A 4,808-nucleotide genomic window follows, 5' to 3' on the forward strand; every position below is an offset into this window, starting at 1 on the left:
TTTTAAGCTTAGGGAGTATTTTCATTAAGCTGTGAACGCCTAGTAGGATACTCTTCTCCACCTTGGCCTTTTGCAAATATTATCGTACAAAATAAATGTGACTCTGTACCTTGGCCAATCAAGTCTTAACTAATTCATTCATTTGAGTCCTTACTATGTGCAAGACACCATTGGAATGGAAGTCATAGAACCTAGTGCCAGTGGGGAAAGCCATTTCAGCACAGCACACTTTTAATACTCTTCAAATTGGGCCATGTGCAGGGGCTCACATCTATAATCTTAGTGCTTTGGGAGGTTGAGGTGGGAGGATTGCTTGAGGTCAGGAGTTTGAGATCAGCCTGGGCAACATAGTGAGACACTGTCTCTACAAAAATTAAAAATAAAAAAACTAGCTGGGCATGTGGTATGTGCCTGTAGTCCTAGTTACTGGGGTGCCTGAGACAGGAGCATCCCTTGAGCCCAAAAGTTCAAGGCTACAGTGAGCTATGATATGTCACTGCATTCCAGCCTGGGTGACAGAGTGAGACTCTGTCTCAATAATAATAATAATAATAATAATAATACTCGAATCACACTTGACCCGTGGCTGCCAATCCCACCTACATTCCAATCCCCCTGAGAAAATACATTGGGTAGCAGCCTCGGGTCATTTGGGGCATTAAGAGAATTTGAGCAATCAGAAGACTCACTCCCATGTTTCTTTGCCGTTTTCCACATTCTCATCATTTTCTTGTAATTGACCGGATTTTTAATTGTGGCATGGTAAATTTTTAATCAGGAGAAAATAGTCATGGATAGAAGCAGGTGAAGGAAAAGATTTATGGGGCTTTCAGGAAACTTACAGGAAAATCCCCTAAAATGTCATCATTTGTTATTCTCAATATTGACTTGTTAGAAGTGAATCTCATTACCTTTGTTTTATCTGACATATTTATGGAATATGTTTATTTATTAATGAATTTTTCTGGAGCAAATGTAACAAACACATGGGACATTCTGATAGTCACTCAGCTGTATGGTTGGGTATATTTATTACTTTTCAGAAATGGAAAGTTCCAGGAAAACAACTGAAAAGCATTCAGTTCCTTAAAATGCATGCATTCCATGAATCATTTATTCAAAGGATTAAGAAGAAAGATATTTGAGTTGGTCTGTGGTCAAAAACAATCTCTTCCTCAGCTTTTTTCCCAGAATTGTTCAGAACAATTTTCTTCAAATGGACAGAGGTTGTAGGAATACTTCCCTTCCACCCTCTGAAAGTTCTCTGAGAAATGAACTGACAAAAGGCAAATTAATAGGAGAAAAAGTATATAAATTTATTGATATGCACAGGAGTCTGACATAATATAAGATCTCAAAGAAATGGCCAGATGGTTGATGCTTTTATACCATCTTGAGATGGCACAAAGAATGGGGGCCCAGAACCCAGCCCAAAACAGGTTATGGTGGTAAATCAGGTGACAATGGGCAAAACAGGTTATGGAAAGGAGAGAAGAGGATGCCTGGCTAGCAAAGGTGGTCTTGTGGTGCAGGTGAAACCTCACGGGTAGCAGCCCTTGGAGAGAAAAGGTGGGAAATGTTCCTTTCAGATCTTGAGAGATGTCAGACTCTCAGTTCATCTTTCCTAGATCTGGACCAGGGAGGACCTCGGAAAGCCTGGCTGCAGGGACACAGGCTTTCTCTACAGATGCAAATTTCTCTGCAAAAGACAGCTTCTTAGCTACTCTTCTATTTCCAGCCCTTCTGAATAGCCATCTTGAAATATGTCAAGGAAATATATTTTAGGGTGAAATTGTTTGGCTTCCTTTAAGTCATGGTACAAATAGGTGGGCAACTGGCTAGGGGGTTTGCTACCCAAGTTGCTGTCGATCACTTTGATCTGGTCAAGGGAAATGTGGAGGAAGCAGGCTCTATTATTCCCTCTCTTGGATTTTTGCATGCTCCGTTGCTTCCATGCCTGGCAGATGCTGGTGGGCATCACTGAAGTTCTACGTGACACTAGAGGAAGTGGATGGTATCACCAAGGGAGGTGGAGTCACAAAATCAGAGACTGCCACATCAGGGAGGACCTGCAAGTCATTTCACTACCAGCTCTCTTCTTCCTTCCTCCTCTTCCTTTTTAAAAAATTCTTCCTTCTTTTTCCTTTCTTCTTCTTTTCTTTTTAGTGGAAGCCTAGTTCTGTCACCCAGGCTGAAGTGCAGTGGTGTATCATGGCTCATTGCAGCCTCAAACCCCTGAGCTCAGGTGATTCTCCTACCTGAGCCTCCCAAGTAGCTGGGAGTATAGGCTTGAGTCACCATGTCAGAGGCATTCAAACCAGAGCGACTCCATCATGAATAGGGGCTGGTTGAAATAAGGCTGAGACCTACTGGGCTGCATTCCTAGGAGGTTAAGGCATTCTAAGTCACAGGATGAGGTAGGAGGTCAACACGAGATACGGGTTATAAAGACCTTGCTGATAAAATAGGTTGTGGTAAAGAAGTGGCCAGAACCCACCAAAACCAAGATGGCAATGAGAATGACCTCTGGTCGTCTTCACTGCATGTTATATGCTAATTATAATGCATTAGCATGCTAAGAGACACTCCCACCAGCACCATGGCAGTTTACAGATGCCATGGCAACATCGGGAAGTTACCTTATATGATCTAAATGGGAGAGGAACCCTCAGTTCCAGGAATTGCCCACCTCTTTCCCAGAAAACTCATGAATAATCCACCTCTTGTTTAGCATACGATCAAGAAGTAACTATAAGCACAAGCAGCTGAGTGGCCCACACCACTGCTCTGCCCAATGGAGTAACTATTCTTTATCCTTTTACTTTCTTTTTTCTTTTATAAATTTGTATTATTTTAATTATTTTTATGTACAGAAAACTCAACAGTGTACATTTAACCCAGTTTAGTGGCAAGTTCTTTAGCTTTTGCCTTTTCGAGCTTCACAATGCGAGCCACAGACTTGGGACCCAGGACATTGCCGCCCCAGTGACGGCAGATCTCATTGTATCTGTCACTGTAATTGGTCCTGATAGCTTCCACCAGCTTAGCTAAAGCACCTTTGTCTTCCGAGTTCACCTGTGTGAAGGCGACAGTGGAGCAGGTCTTCCTGTGGACTAGACGGCCCAGTCTTGCCTTCCGCTTGATAATGCAGTAAGGGACCCCCATTTTATGACACATGGCAGGCAAGGAGACAGCCAGCCCAATGGGATCCACGTCGTGTACTATTACCACTAGCTGAGCTTTCTTGTTCTCCACCAAGGTGGTGACAGTGTTAACTCCTGCTCGAAGGACAGGTGGCCTCTTAGTGGGGACGTCCCCTTTGCCAGCAGCTTTCTTCTCGGCCCGGGCCAATGGCCTCTGCTTCTTCTCTTGCTTTGTCTCTGGTCTGTACTTGTGGGCCAGCTTAAGCAGCTGAGTAGCTGTTTGGTGGTCTGGGGCCTGGGGGAGCTGATTAATTGCAGGACAGCCGTTTATAGAGGATGGCTTTCTGCCACTGCAACCTGAAATAGCGGGGCCATTTCACAAAGTGAGTGAGGTCTCTTTTGGGCTGGATGTCCTGTCCAATGGCAAAATTCTTAGGCCTTTCCTCAAACAGGGGATTCACCACTTTCTTGGCCTCCTGTTTCTTCACGCCAGCAGGGGCCGGAGCCACCTTCTTCCCCTGAGCCTTCTTTCCTTTCGGCATCTTGGGCGACAGGGGGAGAGAGAGCTATCCATTTACTTTCTTAATAAAATTTCACTTTATGGACTCGCCCCAGATTATTTCTTGTGCAAGATCCAAGAACCTTCTCTTGGGGACTGGATCAGGACACCTTTCTGGTAACAACAATTACCTGGCAGCTCCCTTAGTCTACAGATTTGGAAACTGGGGCCCAGAAAGGGTCGCTGACTCTTCCACGGTCACTGGATAATTGCCAGAACAGGTAAAACTCCACCTGGAACTTCTCATCTTTCCATCCTGAGGCATGTCTGAACTCCCATCCCCTTCAGCCTGTACCTGTTAGAGCAGCTGCTACATGCTGAGCCTGAGCCTGCACATCTGAAAGCCTGCCCACTGATGCTGGATAAGAAACGCTGCTGCCCAGACGGGGGGATCAGTGATGGTTTGTCATTAAAAAAATCTGAGGAAGTAGATAATCCGTGTTTAAATAAAAGACATCAGTAGACAAGTATGTGCATCTTAGTTATGAAGATAGTACTCTGCAACGGGGTCTAAGTGGTGTTTCTTACCTTGTAATTGCAATCTGAGGACTTGAGTGGAGTTCTAGGATCTAGGACTGTCCTTGGGCTCTGCTTAATTTATCAGCGACACCTCAAGCCTCACAAAGAGAAGGCTGTGTTTCTGGTTGCTGTGGTCTGATTGGCAGCAAGTTGTCATCTCTCTGATCTCGATTTATTTTTTAGGAGGGGGCCCACATAGGAATCTTATTAGGCTGAGCTTTTTTATGTGTGAGGGAAACCCTTCTCTTCTTTCCTTTTTAAATTCTGATCAATAAGCCATTCAAGGTTATCTCATTATCAAACTTGCACTGCCCTGGAAGTTAAGGAAGGTGGAAGAGGAGACATAGCAAAGTAAGGGTCTTGGTCTGAATTTGGCTGGCAGATAGTTAGCTGGCCCTAACGAACGATGCTTAAAATAATTTGAGACAATGTTTAAAAACCAATGATCTCCTATGAAAACCTGGATTTGGGGTGTCTCTTTAAATAAAAATATCAGAAAATCTGGCTGCGCTGAGCCCAAATTCTCAGTGGTAACAATAATCAGGGGCTGACTGGTCTCTGTGCATTTTAGACCAGCTACACTTTCT

The 4,808-nt window shown here is 44.1% G+C and overlaps 1 pseudogene; it reads right to left on the bottom strand.

The window, feature by feature from the left end:
• Positions 1-2,892: 2,892 nt before the first annotated feature.
• Positions 2,893-3,709, bottom strand: LOC697627 (large ribosomal subunit protein eL8 pseudogene; annotated as a pseudogene).
• Positions 3,710-4,808: the final 1,099 nt, after the last annotated feature.

This window comes from Macaca mulatta, chromosome 9 (assembly GCF_049350105.2).
Source record: "Macaca mulatta isolate MMU2019108-1 chromosome 9, T2T-MMU8v2.0, whole genome shotgun sequence".
Classification (NCBI taxonomy): Eukaryota; Metazoa; Chordata; class Mammalia; order Primates; family Cercopithecidae; genus Macaca; species Macaca mulatta.